Here is a 27944-nt window from a genome sequence, read left to right as displayed (position 1 = left end):
GTCTGGTAGGTTTTTATCTTGCTCCTTCTCCTGCTGTGTGTTTTTCTGTCTTCTCATTTTGCTTATCTTACTGTGTTTGGGGTCTCCATTTTGCAGGCTGCAGATTCGTAGTTCCTGTTGTTTTTGGTGTCTGTCCCCAGTGGCTAAGGTTGTTTCAGTAGGTTGTGTAGGCTTCCTGTTGGGGGGGACTAATGCTTGTGTTCTGGTGGTTGAGGCTCGATCTTGTCTTTCTGGTGGACAGGTCCACGTCTGGTGGTGTGTTTTGGGGTGCCTATGGCCTTATTATGTTTTTAGGTAACCTCTCTGCTAATGGGTGGGGTTGTGTGCCTGCCTTGCTAGTTGCTTGGCATAGGGTGACCAGCACTGTAGCTTGCTGGTCGTTGACTGAAGCTGGGTGCTGGTGTTGAGATGGAGATCTCTGGGAGATTTTCGCCGCTTGATATTATGTGGAGCTGGGAGGTCTCTTGTGGACCTGTGCCCTGAAGTTGGCTCTCCCACTTCAGAGGCACAGCACTGGCTCCTGGCTGCAGCACCAAGAGCCTTTCATCCACCCGGCTCAGAATAACAGGGAGAAAAAGTAGAAAGAAAGAATTAGTAGAAGAAAGAAAGAGAGAGGGAAAGAAAGGAAGAAGGGAAGAAAGGAAGGAAGGACGGAAGAAAGAAAGAAAGGAGGAAGGGAGGAGGAAGGATGGAAAGAAAGAAGGAAAGAAAGGAGGGAGGGAGGGAGGAATGAAAGCAAAAGGAAGAGTGAGTGGAAGAAGGGAGGAAGGAAAGAAAGAAAGAAAGACAGGAGGGAGGGAGGGAGGAAGGAAAGAAAAAGAAAGTGGAAAGAAGAAGGGTGGGAGGGAGGTAGGGAGGGAGGAAAGAAAAATAAAGAAGGAAAGGAGGAGCAGAGGGAGGGAGGGAGGAAGGGAAGGTAGGAAAAAAAGAAAGAGCAGGTAAAGTAAAATAGAATAAAGTATGAAATATAGTAGCGTTATTAAAATTAAAATGTAATTATTGAAAAAAAAAAACGGACCGATAGAACCCTGGGACATATGGTGGAAGCAAAGCTATACAGAGAGAATCTTACACAGAAGATTACACATACACGTTCACAAAAAGAGAGCAGGGGGAAAAATCAAAAATCTTGCTCTCCAGTGCACCTCCTCAATTTGGGATAATTCGTTGTAAAAAGAGGAAAAGGACGAGAATTCTGAAATCTTGCTCTCTAAGTCCACCTCCTTAATTTGGGATAATTCGTTGTAAAAAGAGGAAAAGGGGTGAAAGTCTTATATCTTGTCCTCAAAGTCTGCTTCCTCAATTTGGGATGATTCGCTGTCCATTCATGCACTCCACAGACGCAGGGCACATCAAATGGACCGTGGAGCTTTAATCCGCTGCCTCCGAGGCTGCACAGAGAGATTTCCCTGTCTCTGTTCTCACAGCTACCGGGTCTCAGCCTTGGACCTGGCCCCGCCTCTGCGCGTAGGTCGCCGGAGGGCGTCCGTTCTTCGCTCAGACAGGACGGGTTTAAAGGAGTCGCTGATTCGGGGGCTCTGGCTCACTCAGGCAGAGGGGAGGGAGGGGCGCGCAGTGTGGGGCGGGCCTGTGGCGGCAGAGGCTGGCGTGACATTGCAGCAGCCCGTGGCGCTCCGTGTGCTTTCCCGGGAGAGCCGTCCCCGGGTCTCGGGACCCCGGCAGTGGCGGGGTGCACAGGCCCCCCGGAAGGCGGGGCGGACAGTGACCCGCGCTCGCACACAGGCCCCGCGGCGGCGGGGGCGGCGGCGGCGGCGGCCCACTCCCGTCTCCGAGGTCCGCGCCTTACCAGCGGCTCGTGCCTGTCTCCAGCGCTTCCCCAAGCAGCCCTCTTAATGCCCTCTCCTCGCGCCCCAGGAAACAATAGGGAAAAAAGTCTCTTACCTCTTCAGCAGCTCCAGACCCTTTCCCGGGACTCCCTCTGGGCTAGCTGTGGTGCACTAACCCCTTCAGGCTCTCTTCCTGCCGCCAGCCCCAGTCCTCTCCCTGTGCTCAGACTGAAAGCCGATACCGGAGCCTCAGCTCCCAGCCCCGCCCGCCACGGCGGCTGAGCAGACAAGCCTCTCGGGCTGGTGTGTGCCTGAGGGCACCGGTCCTCTGTGCCAGAATCTCTCCGCTTTGCCCTCCACACCCCTGTTGCTGTGCTCTCCTCCGCTACTCCGAAGCTTTCCCCCTCCGCCACCTGCAGTCTCCGCCCACGAAGGGGCTTGTAGTGTGTAGAAACCTTCCCTCCTTCACGGCTCCCTCCCACTGGTGCAGGTCCCGTCCCTATCCTATTGTCTCTGTTTATTCTTTTTTTCTTTTGCCCTACCCAGGTATGTGGGGAGTTTCTTGCCTTTTGGGGGGTCTGAGGTCTTCTGTCAGCGTTCAGTAGGTGTTCTGTAGGAGTTGTTCCACGTGTAGATGAATTTCTGATGTATCTGTGGGGAGGAAGGTGATCTCCGCGTCTTACTCTTCCGCCATCTTCCTCCGGGCTCTATCTTTTGTCTTTTGACTGTTCTATTATGATATGTCTGGGTGTGGATCTCATTGAATTCATCCTATGTGGAGTTCATTGAGCTTCTTGGATATACAGATTAAAGTTTTTGATCAAATATGGAAAGCTTTTGGCCATTACTTCTTTAAATATTATTTCTACCCTTTTCCTCTGTCCTTCTGTTCCATTATTCTTTTGTTGGTAGACTTGATGGTGTTCCATGGGTCTCTGAGCCTCTGTTCATTTTTATTCAGTTTTTCCTATTTCTTATATTAGATAATACAAATTGCCCAATCTTAATGTTTTCTGATTCTTTATTTTACTTGTTGAAAACTGTTGTTGAACTCCTCTAGTGAATCTCCCATTTCAGTTATAATTTTCAACTCCATAATTTCTACTTGATTCCCTTTTATATTTTCTATGTCTTTATTGATTTTCTCTACTTAGTAAGACATGATTCTCATGCTTTCTTTTAGCTCTTTGGACATGGTTTCCTTTAGTTCTTTGAACATATTTAAAAGAGCTTATTTAAAATCTTTGTCTTGCCTGGGTTTCCTCAAGAACAGTTTCTGTTATTTTTTTTCCTGCAAATGGGCCCTACTTTCTTATTTGTTTGTAGTTTTATAATTTTTTTGGTTAAACACTGGCCATTTAAAATCATATAATGTGGTATCTTTCGAAATCAGATCTCTACCCTCCCAAAGGTTTTCTTTTTCTACTTGTATAATTGTTGTTTGTTTGTTTAGAAACATTTCTGATATAATTCTGTAAAGTCTGTTTTCTTTGTTATGTGTAGTTATTACAGTTTCTACTTAGCATAGTGGTCATCTAATGATTGGACAAAGATCTTCTTAAATGTCTGGAACCAATAAATTTTCTGGTATTTGCCAAAGGGCCCTGTGTGTGTGTGTTGGGAGCATGCTTCCCACAGTTTCTTTATAACTATCACAGTGTCTAGAACATCATTTATGCTCAATTAATATTTTAGAAATTGAATTGAAGACTATAGAAAGCTGCTGAAAGTTACAAGCAATATGGAGGTATAATATGTGGGTTAAATATAGAAGGTTGACACTATTCATTCCCAACTTCTGTGCTTTTTTTAATATAGAAATTAGAAAATATAAACTATATTTCATATACACTCTTTAGTGAGGATTATTGATGTAAATTAGGCCCTGTTAATTAAATGTGTTCATGAAATATTTGGGGAAAGACATTTCTTTTTGCTGCTTTAAAATTTTCTGCTAAAAATTTAAAAAATTAACTTTTCTGCTAATGAGCAAAAATAATTGTAGATGTGTGAATTTCTTGTGGCAACATTGGTGGTGAAGACTATTCTCAGTATTTCATATCTAGTTTCTCTATTCCTGGACACCAAGAGAAGGAGAGGCACTGTCTATTTCATTTTTCATTTTTTGAATTGTAGCAATGGCAGAGTTTTTTTGTTTGTTTGTTTGTGTGTTGGGGGGAGGAGTGTCCTTGAATTTATTAGTTATAAGAGTAGCTTATTACATTCCATGCCCCAGAGTCTCAAAGAATATATATGCAACTATATCCTTGTATTAATATTTTTTCCTAAAATACTGAGATTATTTTTTCTTTTTCAATCTTAATTTTGAATGACACAGTGTTGAAGACAGAAGTGATTCCAGGCACTTAAGGAAAGGAATCAACTTGATTATTTGAATGAGCTATCATTGAAGGCAGTCACTACCTGGTTATTAAAAAATGAGACACTAGTAGATTATAGCAAATGATGCCAAAATAGTTACTTAAATTTTATTCAGATGATCACCTGAAATGAAGACTCAATTAAGGTAACTCTTTGAAAGAACACATCTCAAATGTCTATTGCAATAAAACTTTGACAGTAATGAAAATCATGCATGGACTGTCTCCTTCTTTCTTTATTAGAAAAACTAAAGAAAGAAAATAAAATGTCCAGGATTTTAAATTAGTTGCTACAAACAGAGAACTGGAGCAAATCAAATATCCAAAAATATATATTATTTCTTATAATTACAATGCTGTTTTCACATAACATCATTTCAGGGTCTGATAATGTGAGTTGCTGGATTACCATGTAAATATCTTTCTTAACATTCTTGCCATATGTATTATTTAAAATTAGGAAATTTATGGTATAAAGTTGGATGGTGAGGATTGAAATGAGAATTTATGGATGAATTTGAATAATTGTGAATATAACTATATGAGGAGCTTATCTGATGGTCTAGACTTGGCTTATTTAGGAATATTGTAGTTACTGATCCTAAGAGAGTTCCCTTGTAAGAGTATGACAAAGGACCTTATGTGGCATCTCAGCTATTTCAATCACTGTCACACCCATAAGTGGGCCCAACATACAATCAGGAAGATAAGTGCAAATTTCAACCTGAAATCAGAAGGCTTACATGACAAAAGTATTGTAACATTATTCTAACATACCAGTAGAAATCTGGGTGATATTTGTGGAAATTTATTATCTGTTTGTTAGAACTAAAAAGAATAAATACATATTTAAATAAGGCCAAATATATCTAAAGGGTATACTGAACAGATATTCTGGACCCAAAGGACTAACTTGAGAATCTGCAAGTGGTTTTGAAGTTTGTTCAGGTGGTTGACTGAAATCTGGACTCACTGGGTTTGGAATACCAGATACCTCTTCTATCTTGTAATAAGAAGAGTACAAATGATGAACAAAATAGAAATATTCAAGTAGATTATCATATAAGACTTGATGCCCTTCATCTTAAGTATATCTCACAAGAAATCCTAGACATTTAATTCAGTCAAGTGATGAAAAATAAATTGGAGAGGAAAAGATCAACATTCTTAAAAAGCTTTGCAATGCCCAGTTGGAAGGTCAGTGGTCATAGCCAATCTTAACTGGCTGGAGCTGGAACTGGATGCTTCTGACTCCAAGTCTCTGAAAAACAACTCAGGCGAACATCTTACATTTTAGGTTACATGGTGCTTGGAGGACATGACCCTCAGAGCTTCAGAATACCTAGTGAAACCAGTCTCAGGTGAACCTAGTGAATCAGACCATGTAGATTACATACCATTAGTCACTAACTAGATGTCTAACAAAGAAGACATAGCCAAAAAGCACACTATAAGAGTAATGTTAGACAGATTAGTTCAAGATGGTAGAGTAGAGGACATGTGCTCACTCCTTCTTATGAGCACACCAGAATCACGACTAACTGCTGAAAAACCATCAACCAAAAAACTCTGGAACCTACCAAAAAAAGATAGCCTACATCCAAAGACAAAGGAAAAGCCACAGATGTAGGAGGGGTGCAACCGTGATAAAATCAAATCCAATACCCACCAGGTGGGTGACCCACAGACTGGAAAACAATTATATCCTAGGAGTTCTCCCACAAAAGTGAAAGATCTGAGCCCCAGGTCAGACTTCCCAGTCTGGGGGTCCAGCACTAGGAGGAGGAGTCCCCAGAGAATCTGGCTTTGAAGGCCAGCAAGATTTAATTGCAGGATTTCCATAGGACTGAAGAAAACAAAAATTCCACTGTTGGAGGGCAAACACCATATCTTGTGTGCACTAGGACCCAGGGAAAGAAAGCAGTGACCCTCATAAGAGACTGGGACAGACCTACCTGCTAGTAATGGAACAGGTCTTGCAGAGGTAGGGGTCTGGTGTGTCTCACTGCAGGGACAATGGCACTGGCAGCAGCAGTTCTGGGAGGTACTCATTGGTGTAAGCCCTCCCAGAGGATGCCATTAGTCCCACAAAACAGCTTGTAGGCTCCAGTGCTGGGTTGCCTCAGGCCAAACAACCAACAGGACAGGAACAAAACCCCACCCATAAGCAGACAAGCAGACTAAAGTTTTACAGAGCATGGTCCTGCCCACCAGAGGGCCAAGACCAGCTCTACCCACCACCAGTCACTCCCATCAGAAAGCTTGCACAAGACTCTTACATAGCCTCATCCACCAGAGGGCAGACAGCAGAAGCAAGAAGAACTACATTCCTGCAGCCTTCAGAACAAAATTCACAGTCACAGTTATACAAAATGAAATGGCAGAGGATTATGTTCCAGATGAGGGAAAAAGACAAAACCTCAAAAAACAACAAAGTGAAGTGGAGACAGGCAACCTACCAAAAAAAGAATTCAGAATAATAATAGTGAAGATGATCCAGCATCTTAAATAGAATGGAGGCAAAGAAGAAGAAGATACAAGAAATGTTTAACAAAGACCATGAAGAACTAATGAACAAACAAATGGAGATGAATACAATAACTGAAATGAAAAAAATACACTAGAAGGAATCAATAGGAGAATAACTGAGGCAGAAGAACAGATAAGTGACCTGGAAGACAGAATGGTGGAAATCATTTCTGTGGAACAGAATAAAGAAAAAAAAATAATTAAAACAAATGAAAACAGAAACCTCTGGGAGAAGATTAAAAGAACCAACATTCACAATATAGGGGTCCCAGAAGGAGAAGAGAGAGAGGACTTGAGAAAACTTTTGAAGAGATAACAGCTGAAAACTTCCCTAACATGGGAAAGGAAACAGTCACCTAAGTCCAGGAAGTTCAGTGAGTCCCAGGCAGGATAAACTCAAGGAGGAGAATGCCAAGACACATAGTAATCAAATGGACAAAAATTAAAGACAAAGAAAAAATATAAAAAGCAACAAGGGGAAAATGACAAATAACATACACAGGAACTCCCATAAGGTTATCAGCTGATTTTTCAGCAGAAGCTCTGCAGGCCAGAATGGAGTGGCATGATATATTTAAAGTGATGAAAGGGAAAAACCTACAACCAAGAATACTCTACCCATCAAGGCCTTCATTCAGATTTTACAAAGAAATCAAAAGCTTTACAGACAAGCAAAAGCTAAGAGAATTCAGCAGCAGCAGACCAGCTTTGCAACAAATGCTGAAGGAACTTCTCTAGGCAGGAAAAAGAACAACAACTTAAAACAACCTTGTACATAAGTCGACTGTAATATCAAAACCTCATGGGAACAGCAAACCCAAAACATAAAATAGATAAAAACACAAAAAAGAAAAAACAACCCAAACACAACACTACAGATGGTCAAACCATGAGAGAAGAGAACAAAAGAGGAAGGAAAGAAAAAAGACCTACTAAAACAAAAAGAAAACAATTAAGAAAACGGTAATAGGAACATACATATCAAAAAATACATTAAATGTAACTTGATGAAATGCTCCAACCAAAAGAGGCAGACTGGCTGAATGGATACAAAAACAATACCCAAATATATGCTGTCTACAAAAGACAGACTTCAGACCTAGGGACACATACAGATTGAAAGAGAGGGGATAGAAGTAGGTACTGCATGCAAATGGAAATCAAAAGAAATCTGGAGTAGCAGTACTCATATCAGACAAAATAAATTTTAAAATAAAGACTATTTCAGTAGACAAGGAAGGACAGTACTTAATAATCAAGGGATCAATACAAGAAGATACAACATTTGTAAATATATAGGCACCCAACATAGGAGCACCCCAATATATAAGGCAAATACTAACAGCAATATCAGGAGAAATCAATAGTAACAGAATAATAGTGGGGGCCTTTAACACCCCACTTTCATCAATGGACAGATCATACAGAAAGAAAATCTATAAGGTAACACAGTCCTTAATTGACACATTAGACCAGATGGACTTAACTGATGCTATAGAGCATTCCATCCCAAAGCAGCAGAATACACTTTCTTCTAAAATGCACACGGGACATTCTCCAGGATAGATCAAATGCTGGGCCACAAAGCCAACATTCTCCAGGATAGATCACATGTTGGGACACAAAGCAAGCCTCAGTAAGTTTAAGAAAACTGAAATCATATCAAGCATCTTTTCTGCCACAACACTATGAGATTAGAAATAAACTACAGGAAAAAAAGCCTGGAAAAACACAAACACATGGAGGCTAAACAATATGCTACTAAATAACCAATGGATCACTGAAGAAATCAAAGAGGGAATCAAAAAATAACTAGAGACAAATGAAAATTAAAGTACAATGATTGAAAACTTATGGGATTCAGCAAAAACATTACTAAGAGTGAATTTTATAACAATACAATCTTACCTCAGGAAATAAGAAAAATCTCAAATAAAAAACCTAACCTTACACCTAAAGCAATTAGAGAAAGAAGAACAAGGAAAACCCAAAGTTAGTAGAAGAAAAGAAATCATAAAGATCAGAGGAGCAATAAATGAAATAGAGACAAAGAACACAATAGCAAAGATCAATGAAACTAAAACTGGTTCTTTGAAAAGATAAACAAAATTGATAAACCTTTAGGCAGACTCATCAAGAAAAAAAAATGGTGGGGGAGGACTCAAATCAAAATTAGAAATGAAAAAGGAAAACAACTGACACCACAGAAATATAAAGGATTATAAGTGACTACTATGAGGAGCTATATGCCGATAAAATGGACAACCTGGAAGAAATGGAAAAATTCTTAGAAAAGGACAATCTCCAAAGACTGAACCAGGGAGAAATAGAAAATACGAGCAAACCAATTACAAGTACTGAAATTAACTGTGATTAAAAAACTCCCAACAAACAAACGTCCAGGACCTGATGGCTTCACAGGTGAATTCTATCAAAAATTTAGGGAAGAGCTAACACCTATTCTTCTGAAACTGTTTCAACAAAAGGCAGAAGAAGGAAAAGTCCCAAACTCACTCTATGAGGCAATCATCACCCTGATAAAAAAACAGGCAAAAATACCATTAAAAAAAGAATATAAAGGCCAATATCACTGATCAACATAGATGCAAAAATCCTCAACAAAACACTAGCAATCCGAATCCAACAATGCATTAAAAGGATTATACACCATGATCAAGTGGGATTTATCCCAGGGATGCAAGGATTTTTCAATATCTGCAAATCAATCAAGGCAAAAATCCACATCAATAAACTGAATAATAAAAAAACATGATCATCTCAATAGATGCAGAAAAAGCTTTTGAAAAAATTCAGCATGCATTTATAATAGAAACTCTCCATATAGTGGGCATAGAAGGAACATGCCTCAACATAATAAAGGTCATCTATGACAAACCTACAGGTGACATCATACTCAATGGTGAAAAGCTGAAAGCATTTCCTCTATGATCAGGAACAAGACAAGGATGTTCACTCTCAGCACTCTTATTCAACATAGTGTTGGAAGTCCTAGTTATGGCAATCAGAGAAGAAAAAGAAATTAAAGAATCCAAATTGGAAAAAAAAGAAGTAAACCTATCACTGTTGGCATTCACTATGACATTATACATAGAAAATCCTAAAGACACTACTGGAAAACTACTAGAGCTCATCAATGAATTTGATAATGTTGCAGGTTACAAAAGTAATGCACAGAAATCTCTTGCATTCCTAAACTCTAACAATGAAAGGTTGGAAACAGAAATTCAAGAAACTATCCTATTTATCATCACCTCAAAAAGAATATGATACCTAGGAATAAACCTACCTAACAAGACAAACACCTGTACTCCAATAACTATAAGATGCTGATGAAAGAAATCAAAGATGACACAAACAGATGGAAAGATATACCATGTTCTGGGACTGGAAGAATCAACATAGTCAAAATAAGTATACTACCGAAGGCAATCTACAGAGTCAATGCAATCCTTATCAAATTACCAATGGCATTTTTCACAGCATTAGAACAAAAATAAATAAATCTTAAAATTTGTATAGAGACACAAAAGACCCCGAATAGCCAAAGCAATCTTGAGAAAGTAAAACGGAGCTGGGGGAATCAGGCTCCCTGACTTCAGACTATATTACAAAGCTACAGTCATCAAAGTATTATGGTACTGGCACAAAAATAAAAATATAGATCAACGAAACAGGATAGAAAGCCCAGAAAGAAACCCACAATCCTATGGTCAATTAATCTATGGCAAAGGAGTCAAGACTATACAATGGTGGAAGACACTCTCTTCAATAAATGGTGCTGGGAAAACTGGACAGCTACATTTAAAAAAGTGAAAATAGAAACTTCTTTAACACCATACACAAAAATAAGTTCAAAATATATTAAAGGCCTAAATGTGATACCAGACACTATAAAACTCTTAGAGGAAAACATAGGCAGAACACTCTGACATAAATCTCAGCAATACCTTTTCCAATCCATCTCCCAGATTAATGAAAATAAAAACAATAATAAACAAATGATAACTAATGAAGCTCAAAAGCTTTTGCACAACAAAGGAGACCATAAACACAATGAAAAGACAACCCACATATTGGGAGAAAATATTTGCAAATTATGTGACCTGAAAGGGATTAGTCTAAAAAATTTACAAACAGCTCCTGCATCTTAATACCATCAAAACAAACAACATAATAAAAAAACTGGGCAGAAGACCTAAATAGATATTTCTCCAAAGAAGACATACAATTGGCCAAGAGACAGATGAAACGATGTTCAACATCACTAATTATTAGAGAAATGTAAATCAAAAGTACAATGAAGCACCACCTCACACTGGTCAGAATGCCTACCATAAAAGAAACAAAAAAAAACCCTCACAAACAATAAATCCTGGAGAGGGTGTGGAGAGAAGGGAGACCTCATGCACAGTTGATGGGAATGTAAACTAGTACATACACTATGGAGAACAGTATGGAGGTTCCTTTAAAACTAAAAATAGAGTTAACATATGATCCTGCAATCCCACTCCTGAGCATATATCCAGAGAAAAGTATGGTCCAAAAGAATACATACATCCAACATTCATTGAAGTGCTGTTTACAATAGCCAAGACATGGAAGCAACAGAGCAATGGATAAAGAAGATGTGGTACATATATACAACGGAACATTACTTAGTCATTATAAAGAATGAAATAATGCCATTTGCAGCAACACAGATGGACCTAGAGATTTTCATACTGAGTGAAGTGTCAGAGAAAGAGAAATATTGTATGATATTGCTTATATGAGAAATCTAAAATGAAATAATACAAATGAACTTACTTATAAAACAGAAACAGTCTCACAACTTAGAGAACAAACTTATGATCACTAGGGGGGAAGGATGAGGGGATATTTTGGGAGTTTGGGACTGCCATGTACACATTGCTATATTTAAAATGTGTAACCAACAAGGACCTACAGTATAGCCCAGGGAACTCTCCCCAATATTATGTAACAACCTGAATGGGAAAAGAAGTTAGAAAATATTAGACACATGTATATGTATAACTATACATATACACTTTGCTGTACAATGAAACTATCACAACAATGTTAATCAACTATACTCCAATATAAAATGAAAAAGTTTTTTTAAAAAGCTTTGCATTACCTATACTTGCAGGCTCTGAAAGATGTTAGAGGACAGATGGGCTCCTGAAGCAGTAGAAGCTAAAACACAAAATATAATCACCAGACAATTTACTGTAATAATCAGCAGTGCTGAATAGTTATCAGAATGGTTTTATACAACAAGATTTCTATTGAATTAGTCATGGGATTCCAGAAAGCAAAACAAAGCCAAAATCCCCAAATCCTATTTGAGATATATATATATAGATAGATATAGATATAGATATAGATATAGATATATATGGACTCTAAATTAGTGCATAAGTCTATATATAAGCCATATAACAGAGAGAATAAAAACTTCTCCCACAAATAGCTAGATAGTTCACTTGATCTAGAAGAAGAGACTGGAGCAGGGAAGATGGCAGAAATGTAAGATGTGGAGATCACCTTCCTCCCCACAGGTACACCAGAAATTCATCTACATGTGGAACAACTCCTACAGAACACCTACTGAACGCTGGCAGAAGACCTCAGACTCCCCAAAAGGCAAGAAACTCCCCACATACCTGGGTAGGGCAAAAGAAAAAAGAATAAACAGAGACAAAAGAATAGGGACAGGACCTGCACCAGTGAGAGGGAGCCATGAAGGAGGAAAGGATTCCACACACTAGGAAGCCCCTTCACAGGTGGAGACTGCGTGTGGTGGAGGGGAAAGCTTCGGAGACACAGAGGAGAGCACAGCAACAGGGGTGTGGAGGGCAAAGCAAGGAGATTCCAGCACAGAGGATCGGTGCCGACCAGCACTCACCAGCCCGAGAGGCTTGTCTGCTTGGCCGCTGGGGCGGGCGTGGCTGGGAGCTGAGGTTCGGGCTTAGGTCAGAGTGCAGGGATAGGATGGGTGTTGGCAGCGAGAACACAGCCTGAAGGGGTTAGTGCACCACGGCTGGCTGGTAGGGAGTCAGGGAAAAATTCTGGACCTGCTGAAGAGGCAAGATACTTTTTCATCCTTCTTTGTTTCCTGGAGCACAAGGAGAGGGGATTAAGAGCGCTGCTTAAAGGAGCTCCAGAGAAGGATGAGAGCTGCGGCTAAAAGCGCGGACCCCAGGGAAGGATGTGGGACACTGGAGCTGCTGCTGCCAAGAGGCCTGTGTGCCAATGCAGGTCACTGTCCATGCCCCTTTTCCGGGAAGCCTGTGCACCCTGCCACTAAGGGGGTCCCAAGTTCCAGGGATGGCTTCCCCGGGAGAGTGCATGGCGCACTGGTGCAATGTCATGCCGGCCTCTGCTGCCCGCAGGCTCGCCCTGCCCTACATACCCCTCCCTCCCCACAGCCTGAGTGAGCCAGAGTCCCCGAAGCGGCTGCCCCTTTAACAACTTCCTGTCTGAGCGAAGAACAGATGCCCTCCGGCAATCTACATGCAGAAGCGGGGCCAAATCCAAAGCTGAAACCCGGGAGCTCTGAGAATAAATAAGAGAAAGGGAAATCTCTCTGAGCAGCCTCAGAAGCAGCGGATTAAGTCTCCACAATCAACTTGATGTACCCTGCATCTGTGGAATAAATGAATAGACAATGACTCATCCCAAATTGAGAAGGTGGATTTTGAGAGCAAGATTTATGATTTTCTCCTCTTTTCCTCTTTTTGTGACTGTGTATGTGTATGCTTCTGTGTGAGATTTGGTCTGTAGAGCTTTGCTTACACAATTTTTCCTAGGGTTATATCCATCTTTTTTTTTCTTAATAATTATTTTTTAACTTTAATAACTTTATTTTATTTTATCTTACTTTATTTTATTTTACTTTATCTTCTTTCTTTCTTTCTTTCCTTTCTAACCTCCTTTAGAAAATGAATCATGCCAAATTCAGGAGGTGGACTTTGAGAGCAAGATTTATGATTTTTTCCCCTTTTCCTCTTTTTGTGAGTGTGTATGTGTATGCTTCTGTGTGAGATTTTGTCTGTATAGCTTTGCTTCCACCATTTGTCCCAGGTTTCTATCCATCTGTGTTTTTTTTCTTAATAATTATTTTTTATTTTAAAAAATTTATTATATTTTATCATACTTTATTCTATTTTAATTTATCTTCTTTCTTTTATCCTACCTTCCCTCCCTCGTCCTTTCTTTCCTTCTTCCTTTCTTTCTTTCTTTCTACTTCTTTCTTTCTAATTTTTCACCCTTTTAATCTGAGCCGTGTGTATGAAAGGCTCTTGGTGCTGCAGGCAGGAGTCCATGCTGTGCCTCTGAGGTGGGAGAGCCAACTTCAGAACACTGGTCCACAAGAGACCTCCCAGCTCCACATAATATCAAACTGCAAAAATCTCCCAGAGATCTCCATCTCAAAACCAGCACCCAGCTTCACTCAATGAACAGCAAGCTACAGTGTGGACACCCTATGCCAAACAACTAGCAAGAGAGGAACACAACCCCAGCCATTAGCAGAGAGACTGCCTAAAATCATAATAAGTCCACAAACACCCGAAAACACACCACCAGAGGTCGACCTGCCCACCAGAAACACAAGATCCAGCCTCATCTACCAGAACACAGGCGTTAGTGCCGTCCACCAGAAAGCCTACAGAACACACTGAACCAAACTTAACCACTGCGGACAGACACCAAAAACAATGGGAACTACGAACCTGCAGCCTGCAAAAAGGAGACCCCAAACACAGTAAGAAAAGCAAAATGAGAAGACAGAAAAAAAAAAGCAGGAGAAGGAGCAAGATAAAACCCCACCAGACCTAACAAATGAAGAGGAAATGGTCAGTCCACCTGAAAAAAAAATTCAGAATAATGATAGTAAAGACGATCCAAAATCTTGGAAATAGATTAGAAAAAAATGCAAGAAACATTTAACAAGGACCTAGAAGAAATAAAGATGAAACAAGCAACGATGAGCAACACAATAAATGAACATAAAAATACTCTAATGGAATCAATAGCAGAATAAGTGAGGCAGAAAAAAAGAGAAGTGACGTGGAAGATAAAATACTGGAAACAACTACTGCAGAGCAGAAGAAAGAAAAAAGAATGAAAAGAATGGAGGACAGTCTCAGAGACCTCTGGGACAGCATTAAATGCACCAACATCTGAATTATAGGGGTTCCAGAAGAAGAAGAGAAAAAGAAAGGGACTGAGAAAATATTTGAAGAGATTATAGTTGAAAACTTCCCTAATATGGGAAAGGAAATAGTTAATCAAGTCCAGGAGGCACAGAGAGTCCCATACAGAATAAATCCAAGGAGAAATATGCCAAGGCACATATTAATAAAATGGTCAAAAATTAAATACAAAGAAATCATATTAAAAGCAGCAAGGGAAAAACAACAAATAACACACAAGGGAATCCCCATCAGGATAACAGCTGATCTCTCAGCAGAAACTCTGCAAGCCAGAAGGGACAGGCAGGACATAGTTAAAGTAATGAAGGAGAAAAACCTACAAGCAAAATTACTCTACACAGCAAGGATCTCTCTTAGATTTAATGGAGAAATTAAAATTTTACAGAGAACCAAAAGCTGAGAGAATTCAACACCACTAAACCAGCTTTACAACAAATGACAAAGGAAATTCTCTAGGCAAGAAACACAACAGAAGAAAAATACCTACAACAACGTACCCAAAACAATAAAGAAAATGGGAATAGGAACAAACATATCGATAATTACCTTAAATGTAAATGGACTAAATGCTCACACCAAAAGACACAGATTGGTTGAATGGATACAAAAACAAGACCATATATATGCTGTCTACAAAAGACCCACTTCAGAACTAGAGACACATACAGACTGAAAGTAAGGGGATGGAAAAAGATATTCCATGCAAATGGAAATAAAAAAAAAAGTTGGAGTAGCAATTCTCATATCAGAAAAAATAGACTTTAAAATAAAGACTATTGAAGAGACAAAGTACACTACATAATGATCAAAGGATCAAACAAAGAAAAAGATATAACAATTGTAAACATTTATACACCCAACATAGGAACACTTCAATACATAAGGAAAATACTAACAGCCATAAAAGGGGAAATTGACAGTAACACATTCACAGTAGGGGACTTTAACACCCCACTTTCACCAATGGACAGATCATCCAAAATGAAAATAAATAAGGAAACACAAGCTTTAAATGATACATTAAAGAAGACCGACTTAATGCGTATTTATAGGACATTCCATCCAAAAACAACAGAATACACATTTTTCTCAAGTACTCATGGAACGTTCTCCAGGATAGATCATATCCTGGGTCACAAATCAAGCCTTGGCAAATTGATGAAATTTGAAACTGTATGAAGTATCTTTTCCGACCACAATGCTATGAGATTAGATATCAATTACAGGAAAAGGCTAAACAATACACTACTTAATAACGAAGTGATCACTGAAGAAATCAAAGAGGAAATCAGAAAATCCCCAGAAACAAATGTCAATAGAGACAAAACAACCCAAAACCTATGGGATGCAGCAAAAGCAGTTCTAAGAGGGAAGTTTATAGCAATACAATCCTACCTTAAGAAATAGGAAACATCTCGAGTAAACAACCTGAACTTGTACCTAAAGCAATTAGAGAAAAAAGAACAAAATAAACTCCACCAAAATTAGCAATAGGGAAGAAATCATAAAAATCAGATCAGAAATAAATGAAAAAGAAATGAAGGAAACGATAGCAACGAGCAATAAAACTAAAAGTTGTTTTTTTGAGAAGATAAACAAAATTGATAAACCATTAGCCAGACTCATCAAGCAAAAAAAGGAGAAGACTCAAATCAATAGAATTAGAAATGAAAAAGGAGAAGTAACAACTGACACTACAGAAATACAAAAGATTATGAGAAATGACTACAAGCAACTCTATGCCAATAAAATAGACAACCTGGAAGAAATGGACAAATTCTTAGAAATATACAACTGGCCAAGACTGAATCAGGAAGAAATAGAAAATATGAACAGACCAATCACAAGCCCTGAAATTGAAACTGTGATTAAAAATCTTCCAACAAACAAAAGCCCAGGACCAGATGGCATCACAGGCAAATTCTATCAAACCATTAGAGAAGAGATAACACCTATCCTTCTCAAACTCTTCCAAAATAAATCAGAGGGAAGAACACTCCCAAACTCATTCTGTGAGGCCACCATCACCTTGGTAACAAAACCAGACAAGAATGCCACAAAGAAAGAAAACTATAGGCCAATATCACTGATGAACATAGATGCAAAAATCCTTAAAAAATAAAAGCAAACAGAATCCAACAGCACATTAAAAGGATCATACAACATGATCAAGTGGGGTTTATTCCAGGAAAGCAAGGATTCTTCAATATATGCAAATCAACCAACGTGATACACCAAATTAGCAAATTGAAGGAGAAAAACCACATGATCCTCTCAATAGATGCTGAGAAAGCCTTCAACAAATTCAGCACCCATTTATGATAAAAACCCTGCAGAAAGTAGGCCAGAGGGAACTTTCCTCAACATAATAAATCTATATATGACAAACCCTCAGCCAACATCATCCTCAATGGTGAAAAACTGAAAACATTTCCACTAAGATTAGGAGCAAGACAAGGTTGCCCACTCTCACCACTCTTATTCAACCTAGTTTTGGAAGTTTTAGCCACAGCAATCAGAGAAGAAAAGGAAATAAAAGGAATCCAAATTGGAAAAGAAGAAGTAAAGATGTCACTGTTTGCAGATGACATGATACTGTACATAGAGAATCCTAAAGATGCTACCAGAAAACTACTAGAGCTAAACAATGAATTTGGTAAAGTAGCAGGATACAAAATTAATGCACAGAAATCTCTGGCATTCCTGTACACTAATGATGAAAAATCTGAAAGTGAAATCAAGAAAACACTCCCATTTACCATTGCAACAAAAGAATAAAATATTGGGCAATAAACCTACCTAAGGAGACAAAATACCTGTATGCAGAGATTTATAAGACACTGATGAAAGAAATTAAAGATGATATAAACAGATGGAGAAATATACCAAGTTCCTGGATTGGAAGAACCAACATTGTGAAAATGACTCTACTACCCAAAGCAATCTACAGATTCAATGCAATCCCTATCAAACTACCACTGGCATTTTTCACAGAACTAGAACAAAAAATTTCAAAATTTGTATGGAAACACAAAAGACCCTGAATAGCCAAAGCAATCTTGAGAACGAAAAATGGAGCTGGAGGAATCAGGCTCCCTGACTTCAGACTATACTACAAAGCTACAGTAATCAAGACAATATGGGGCCTTCCCTGGTGGTGCAGGGGTTGAGAGACCACTGCCGATGCAAGGGACACGGGTTCTTGCCCTGGTCTGGGAGGATCCCACGTGCCGCAGAGCGGCCGTGCCCGTGATCCATGGCTGTTGAGCCTTCACATCCAGAGCCTGTGCTCCACAATGGGAGAGCCCACAAAATTGAGAGGCCTGCACACCGCTAAAAAAAAAAAAAAATAGTATGGTACTGGCACAAAAACAGTTAGAAAGCCCAGAGATATACCCACGCACATATGGTCACCCTATCTTTGATAAAGGAGGCAGGAATGTACATTGAAGAAAGGACATCCTCTTCAATAAGTGGTGCTGGGAAAACTGGACACGGACATGTAAAGGTATGAGATTAGATCACTCCCTAACACCATACACAAAAATAAGCTCAAAATGGATTACAGACCTAAATGTAAGGCCAGAAACTATCAAACTCTTAGAGGAAAACATAGGCAGAACACACTATGACATAAATCACAGCAAGATCCTTTTTAACCCACCTCCTAGAGAAATGGAAATAAAAACATAAATAAACAAATGGGACCTAATGAAACTTACAAGCTTTTGCACAGCAAAGGAAACCATAAACAAGACCAAAAGAGAAACTTCAGAATGGGAGAAAATATTTGCCAATGAAGCAACTGACAAAGGATTAATCTCCAAGATTTACAAGCAGCTCATGCAGCTCAATGACAAAAAAACAAACAACCCAATCCAAAAATGGACAGAAGACCTAAATAGACATTTCTCCAAAGAAGATACACAGACTGCCAACAAACAAATGAGAGAATGCTCAACATCATTAATTATTAGAGAAATGCAAATCAAAACTACAATGAGATATCATCTCACACCAGTTAGAATGGCCATCATCAAAAAATCTAGAAAAAATAAATGCTGGAGAGGTTGTGGAGAAAAGGGAACACTCTTGCACTGCTGGTGGGAATGTGAATTGGTGCAGCCACTGTGGAGAACGGTATGGAGGTTCCTTAAAAAAATACAAATAGAACTACCATATGACCCAGCAATCCCTCTACTGGGTATATACCCTGAGAAAACCATAAGTCAAAGAGAGTCATGTACCAAAATGTTCATTGGAGCTCTCCTTAGAATAGCCCAGAGATGGAAACAACCTAAGTGTCCATCATCCAATGAATGGGTAAAGAAGATGTGGCACATATATACAATGGAATAGTTCTCAGCCATAAAATGAAACAAAATTGAGCTATTTGTGATGAGGTGGATAGACCTAGAGTCTGTCATACTGAGTGAAGTAAGTCAGAAAGAGAAAGACAAATACCATATGCTAACACATATATATGGAATTTAAGAAAAAAAGAAGTGTCATGAAGAACCTAGGGGTAAAACAGGAATAAAGACACAGACCTACTTGAGAATGGACTTGAGGATATGGGAAGGGGAATGGTAAGCTATGACAAAGCGAGAGAGAGGCATGGACATATATACACTACCAAACTTAAGGTAGATAGTTAATGGGAAGCAGCCACATAGCACAGGTAGATCAGCTCGGTGCTTTGTGACCAACTGGAGGGGTGAGATAGGGAGGGTGGGAGGGAGGGAGATGCAAGAGGGAAGGGATATGGGAACAGATGTATAAATATAACTGATTCACTTTGCTATAAATCAGAAACTAATACACCATTGTGAAGCAATTATACTCCAATAAAGTTGTAAAAAAAAAAAAGAGACCTAGGATTCTCAATAAATTTTTAATGACAGTGTTACAAGGATACACTGCAAGTCTCCCTTCTACGATTTGCCAAAGGTAGTCAAGATTATTTCTGAGGACAGAGTATATGGGGAAAGGGATATATATATATATATATGTAACATGCTAGCACTTAAGCACATTTTAAGGCAGTGCCAAGGATGGTACTAATATTCACTGTATTCTTTTCTGCTATGTATTCGCAACACCCTCACATCCACAAACAGAGGACAATTTGAGCTAAGAATAACCTAATGAAGCTGTAAAAATTATTCACCTTATTGACATTTGACTACATTTGGCAAAATGATAAGTCTGCAAAAGTACTTCTGCTTCAAATTAATGTTGCATGATTGTCTAAAGTAAAAGCACTTATGCACTTGTTTCAGTTACATGTTGAACAAGCTTCTTATTTTAGACAAGGTTTTCATTTAAAAGAATGCCTGGTAGAAAAATTATAGTAATAAAGGCTGAGGCATTTGTCTGATATTTCTTTGAAAATACATAAAGTGAGTTTAAAAATTTGAGAGCGTTTGTTGCCAGTGACAAAATTCTAGCTTTCAAAAGGAAAGAATGAAAGTCTGCCATTTGCAACAACATGGATTGACCTAGAGGGTATTATGCTTAGAGAAATAAGAAAGAGAAAGACAAATGCTGTATGTTATTGCCTATATGTTGAATCTAAAAAATAAGACAAACAAATATAACAAAACATAAACAGACACATAGATATAGAGAATAATCTAGTGGTTGCCAGAAGGAAGAACAGTGGGGGAAGGGGCAAAATAGATGAAGGGGATTAAGAGGTACAAACTACTAGGTATAGAATACATGTTACAAGATGTAATGTACAGCACAGGGAAAATAGTATTTTATAATAACTTTTTTATGAATTATAATCTATAAAAATATCAAATTAATATGTTGCACATCTGAGAGTAATATAAACTTGTAAGTCAACTATATTTCATTTAAAAAAGTTTATTAGATGCTGCAGATTTCATTGAAAAAAAACTTTTCAAGTTTGGTTGGAGTATCAAAGGAGACTAGTCATAATTGTCTGGAATGCTATTAAAATGTGCCTCTCTTTTTCTAGCTACATGTCTTTGTAAGACTGCGTATTCTTCACATATTTTAAAGGAAATTGCATACAAAATTTGATTATGAGAATTCAACTTTGTTCTACTAATCCACATGTTAAAGTGGTTTACAGTATTCTAAAATAAGGCCATTCTTCTCACTATATTTTTGAAAATACTGTGGGGAAAACTTTTCATAAAATTATGTATGATAAGTGACAACTTATCCTTATCCTTCAATGTTTTATTACTTGAATTTAAATGAATTGATAAATGCACATTCAGAGAATTTATTGGTTTTAATATCTAATTCAAAATATACCTATAGATGTTACACATATAAAGAAAAGTTCTTTGGGGTACTCAATAATTTGTTAGAGTGTAATGTGACTCTGAGACCAAACATTTTGAGAACTAGACAAATTCAGCAACCAATGTTCCTGATGAGAATGATGTCAGGAAGATGACAGAATAAGCAGTTTTCAGCTCTAGTCTGAGGGGTCACAGTCAGACCAACTAGCAACTATCCATAGACAGGATGCCTTTGTGAAAATCCCAGAATCCAAGAATGAGGCTTAAGTACACCCTTGGACCACACAAATGAGAAAATCACATTAGAGGGCTAAGAGGAGCAGTTTCATTTTTATCAAATTCCCCCTCCCCAAGGCTGACACAGTGCCACACTGAAAGGATACCCTGTGTCTATGCTTTTTCCAGGGGGAAAAGAGAGAGAAAAGTGGACTTCCAGCTCTCTAGCATTACAGAATGTTTCCTGTGAGGACAACTTAGGTCTTGCCTAACAGGGATCATTGGGGAAATCAGTGGAGCTAGATCACTAGGGATCAGCTACTGATGAAAAGAAAAGGGGAAGCTCACAGCAAACAGCAAGCTTATCTCACTGGACTACATTTCTGCTTACAATGGTTCCCAAGTAAAAAGCCCATCCAGTGACTCTGCTGATCTTAAGAGCTGAGCCAGTGGCCCCATTTGGCCAAGTAGCATGGTTGACAGCTCTACCTAAGTTTGGACCCTAGTCATTGAGATCTTCCAACTGTGGAACAAATCCTACTGCATGCTAGACAGGGAAGCAAGTCAACAGCCATGTACAAATTGCTGAGCATAGCTTCTAGCCCCTCGTGAGCAGGGAGCCCACCAGTGACCATGGCACAATCCCAGAGTCCATTCGATAAACCTGTACACACAGAGAGCCAAGCCAGAAGCCCCACCCAAATTTGTAGCGTAACTTCTGTCCCCACCTTACCAGGGACCCTGAATAGTGACCTCCAGTGAAGCTGGACAGTCTCAGAGCACAGCATACTGTACTGCAGGTACAGAGCATGGCCACTGGTCCTGCTTAGTTGCTGAACACAGCCTATGGCCTTGCTTAGACAGGGATCCCTGTCAGAGACTCTACTCAATCACAGATAGTAGCCTGCATCCCCACAAATGAAGGAGCCCAAATAGCAAGAGGAGAGCATAGCCTTCAGCCCCAACAAAATAGCAGAAAAAGCTGTTGGCTGTTCATGACCAGGCTGTCTGTCCAGTGATCTCTCTACTATTTGAGCCCATCCCATGGTCTTGGCCAACTTCAAGGCACAACCTCTGTTCCTTCCTGATCACAGAGCACAGCCTGATAATCCATCCAGTCACAAAGTCTTGCCTTCATGCTGCATGAATTCAGATTCCATCCATCACTACCATCAAGATAAGGTCAAAACCTTGGGAGCCACCAAAGTAAGGGCGATTGTAGAGCCCAGTCTGTAGCCCTCCCCAATTGCAGAGATCAACTACAGACACTGCCCTGCCTAGGAACACAGACTGTGACACTGCCTACCAGAGGTGATTATGAAGCCTGGCAAGTGATGCCACAAGACTGTGGACCTCAACCAAAAGCCCCATCTAATCATGATGTACAGCTAGCAAGGCAAATTGGATAAGGACCATAGCCAGCAAGCCAACACAAATATGGAGCCCAGCCAGCAGTCCCAAATCAGATCACACTGAACTAGAGATCACAACAGAACATGACTTGCTGCAGATGCTATCAGCCGACCCACCCAGAATCCCAAGCTATGTTAATGGATGAAAGTCTTTCTTTGCTGAAACAAACCTGTAAATACTAAAAGAGGAGATTGTTTCCTCAAATGTGCGGATAAAAAAGCAAGTATACAAAGTTCACAAATAATCAAGTAAACATGACATTTCCAAAGGAAACTAATAAAGCTGCAACTAATAAAGTTGACCATAAAGAAATGGAGATCTACAAACTGACAAAGAATTCAGAATAATCCTCTTAAGTTCAGTGAACCACAAGAAAATGCAGAGACAGCTTAAGAAAATTAGGGGGGAAAATGCATGAACAAAATAAAAAGTATGGCAAAGAGATAAAAACCAAAAAAAAAAAATACCAGAAATCCTAGAGCTGAAGAATGATTGAACTAAATAATTCAATAGAGAACTTCAACAGCAGACTCATCCATGCAGAAGAAAGAATCAGTGAAATTGCAGACAAGTAATTTGAAATTGTCCAGTCAGGGCAGTGAGGAAAAAAAAGAAGAATGAAAAAGAGGGAAAAGAACTAATGGGAGTTATAGGAAAACATGAAGTAAAACAACATATGATTTATATGAATTAGGAATCCGATAAAGAGAAGAAAGAGAGAAAGGGACAGGAAGTCTATTTCAAGAAATAATGCCTGAAAACTTCTAAACATAGGGAGAGAATCAGACATCCAGATTCATGAGACTGCAAGGACCCCAAATATATTGAATCCCCAAAGGGATATAATGGGGTACATATAGCTAAATTTTCAAAGATCAAAGACAAAGAGAATTTTCAAAGGTCAAAGACAAAGCAACAAGAGAAAAGAGACTTGCCTCATACAAGTGAAATCACATAAGATAGTCAGTAGATTTCTCAGCAGAAACTTGGAAGTCCAGGAAAGAGTGGAATGATATATTCAGAATATTGGGAAAAAAATCAGTCAACCAAGAATGATAGCCTGGCCTAGTTTTCTTACATAAATAAAGAAGTAATAAATCCTTCCTCAGACAAGAAAGCTTAGGGAGTTTATCACCATTAACCTGTCTTACAAGAAATTCTAATGAGAGTTCTTCAAATTGACATGAAAGGACACTCAATAACCATATATATATATATATATATATATATATATATATATATATATGAATATGTAAAACTCACTGCTATATGTAAATATATAAAATGAGTCCCTAATATTGTAATAGTTGTGCCTAAATCACTTTCAACTCTAGTTTAAAAGTTAAAAAATGAATGTATTAAAAATAACCATAACTACAATAATTTGTAACTATATTCCAATGTAATAAAAATGTAAATTTTAACAGCAATAATCTAAAATTGAGCAGGGGAGAGGTATAAAATTTCTGCATGCTATTGAGCTAAAATTTTTATCACCTTAAAATAGGAAAACTTTTGCTTTAAGGACACAGAAGAGTGAAAATTAAAGGATAGAAAAGATATTCCAAATAAACAAATACTAACAAACTGAAAAGGAAAATAAACAGTATTTCAATGATGGTAATTATTTAATACCTGAATCTCAACAATGGATAAATCATCCAGACAGAAAATCTATAATGAAAGAGTAGATTTCAAAAACACTATTGAACTAATGGACTTAACTGATATATATATATATATATAATATATAAAACATTCCATCTAATAACACCAAACACATTCTCTCAAACATGCAAGAAACAGTGTTATATAGCTAACAGTGTTCTTAGTAGTCTCTTATGAGCCTTTGTATTTCTACTGTATCAATTGTAATGTTTTCTTTTGTTTTTAATTTTATTTACTTGAGCTCTCTTTTTTTTTCTTGATTAGTCCAGCTAAAGTTTTGTTATTTTTGTTTATCTTTTCAAAAACCACTCTAGTTTCATTGATTTTTTCTGTTGTTTTCCTAGTATTTATTTTATTTATTTCACTTTAATCTTTATTTTTTCCTTCCTTCTGCCAAATTTGGCTTAATTTGTTGCTCTTTTTCTAGTTCCTTGAGGGGTAATGTTAGTTTGTATATTTGAGATCATAGTGTTCAAGATAGATCATATGTTAGGCAACACAACAAAGTCAACAAATTCAACAATTTTGAAATTATATCAAGTACCTTTTTGACCATAATGATATGAATTAGAAATTAATAAAAGGAGAAAACTTGGAAATTTTCCAATTATATGGAAATTAAACAACATACTCCTGAACAACTAATGAAGCAACAAAGAAATCAAAAAGGAAATCAAAAAATATCTTGAAACAAACAAAAATGGAAATACAATAAGCCAAAATGCATGGGAGGTAGCAAAAGCAGTTAAGAGGAAAATTTATAGCTATAAATGCTCACATTAAGAAAAAAAAATAAATATGATCTCAAATATACAAACTAACATTACCCCTCAAGGAACTAGAAAAAGAGCAACAAATTAAGCCAAATTTGGCAGAAGGAAGGAAAAAATAAAGATTAAAGTGAAATAAATAAAATAAATACTAGGAAAACAACAGAAAAAATCAATGAAACTAGAGTGGTTTTTGAAAAGATAAACAAAAATAACAAAACTTTAGCTGGACTAATCAAGAAAAAAAAAGAGAGCTCAAGTAAATAAAATTAAAAACAAAAGAAAACATTACAATTGATACAGTAGAAATACAAAGGCTCATAAGAGACTACTAAGAACAACTGTATGCCAACAAATTGGACAACTAGGAAAAAATAGATAAATTCTTCAGTCTAAGGGGAATCTAGCATCTTTGAAGACGTTTGTGTGGGCTCAATTTTGTAGGTTAGAGATAATATGTGAATGTCATTCTTACAGTAGAAATAATGTCATCCTGGAGGAACAGAGGTCAAGTTTTGTTAACTATCTGAGAGCAGATGAACACAGTTGCCACAATAAGCCAAGACATAGGAATAGTAACACAAAGTATTGTTTAAGCAAACTGTAGTGATGGTTACTTAATCACAGAGTCCCTAGAAATGAAATAGGCACACTGTTAAGATGCTGTTTGATATATGTTGGAGAAAAAATTTAAACATTATAATTCAATTCACAGTAATGGGAATTCATGGTCTTTTTTTTTCAGTTTCTAGAACTAAGTTAGTTCTCAGACATGGAGTCCTTTGACTGAGGTGGAGAATGTATCATTTGGAGGAAAGATCCTGTTTCATAGTCACATGTGTATTCCATGAATCTTCCTTAAGTTTTGCTTGTTTTCCAGGTGAGTGTAAACATGGGAAAGATAAAAAGCTATACATTTAGGATTATTAGATACCAACTCTGAGCTTATATTGACTCTGAGAGTCTCAAAATGCCATTGAGGTCCAAAGGTAAAAATGAAGACTTGAAGAGTTAGGAGTTAGATAAAGACTTAGCCTCCTGCAAAGATCAATAAAACTAAAAGCTGGTTCTTTGAGAAGATAAACAAAATTGATAAACCATTAGCCAGACTCATCAAGAAAAAAAGGGAGAAGATTCAAATCAATACAATTAGAGATGAAAAAGGAGAACTAACAACTGACACAGTGGAAATACAAAAGATCATGAGAGATTACTACAAGAAACTCTATGCCAATAAAATGGACAACCTGGAAGAAATGGACAAATTCTTAGAAATGCAAAACCTGCCAAGACTGAAACAGGAAGAAATAGAAACTATGAATAGACCAATCACAAGCACTGAAATTGAAACTGTGATTAAAAATCTTCCAACAAACAAAAGCCCAGGGCCAGATGGCTTCACAGGAGAAGTCTATCAAACATTTAGAGAAGAGCTAACACCTATCCTTCTCAAACTCTTCCAAAATATAGCAGAGGGAGGAGCACTCCCAAACTCATTCTAGGAGACCACCATCACCTTGATACCAAAACCAGGCAAGGATGTCACAAAGAAAGAAAACTACAGGCCAATATCACTGATGAACATAGATGCAAAAATCCTCAACCAAATACTAGCAAACAGAATCCAACAGCACATTAAAAGGATCATACACCATGATCAAGTGGGGTTTATTCCAGGAATGCAAGGATTCTTCAATATACGCAAACCAATCAGTGTGATACACCATATTAACAAACTGAAGAAGAAAAGCCATATGATCATCTCAATACATGCAGAGAAAGCTTTCGACAAAATTCAACACGCATTTATGATAAAAACCCTGAAGAGGGTAGGCATAAAGGGAGCTTTCCTCAACATAATAAAGGCCATATATGACAAATGCACAGCCAACATCATCCTCAATGGTGAAAAACTGAAACCATTTCCACTAAGATCAGGAACAAGACAAGGCTGCCCACTCTCACCACTCTTATTCAACTTAGTTTTGGAAGTTTTAGCCACAGCAATCAGAGAAGAAAAGGAAATTAAAGGAATCCAAATTGGAAAAGAAGAAATAAAGCTGTCACTGTTTGCAGATGACATGATATTATACATAGAGAATCCAAAAGGTGCTACGAGAAAACTACTAGAGCTAATCAATGAATTTGGTAAAGTAGCAGGATACAAAATTAATGCACAGAAATCTCTGGCATTCCTGTACACTAATGATGAAAAATCTGAAAGTGAAATCAAGGAAACATCCCATTTACCATTGCAACAAAAAGAATAAAATATCTAGGGATAAACCTACCTAAGGAGACAAAAGACCTGTATGCAGAAAATTATAAGACACTGATGAAAGAAATTAAAGATGATACAAATAGATGGAGAGATATACCATGTTCTTGGATTGGAATAATCAATATTGTGAAAATGACTCTACTACCCAAAGCAATCTACAGATTCAATGCAATCCCTATCAAACTACCACTGGCATTTTTCACAGAACTAGAACAAAAAATTTCAAAATTTGTTTGGAAAAACAAAAGACCCCGAATAGCCAAAGCAATCTTGAGAACGAAAAACGGAGCTGGAGGAATCAGGCTCCCTGACTTCAGACTATACTACAAAGCTACAGTAATCAAGACAGTGTGGTACTGGCACAGAAACAGAAAG

Source organism: Mesoplodon bidens (assembly GCF_964165515.1).
Source record: "Mesoplodon bidens genome assembly, chromosome: 17".
Taxonomy (NCBI): domain Eukaryota; kingdom Metazoa; phylum Chordata; class Mammalia; order Artiodactyla; family Ziphiidae; genus Mesoplodon; species Mesoplodon bidens.
This window is presented reverse-complemented; position numbering follows the sequence as displayed.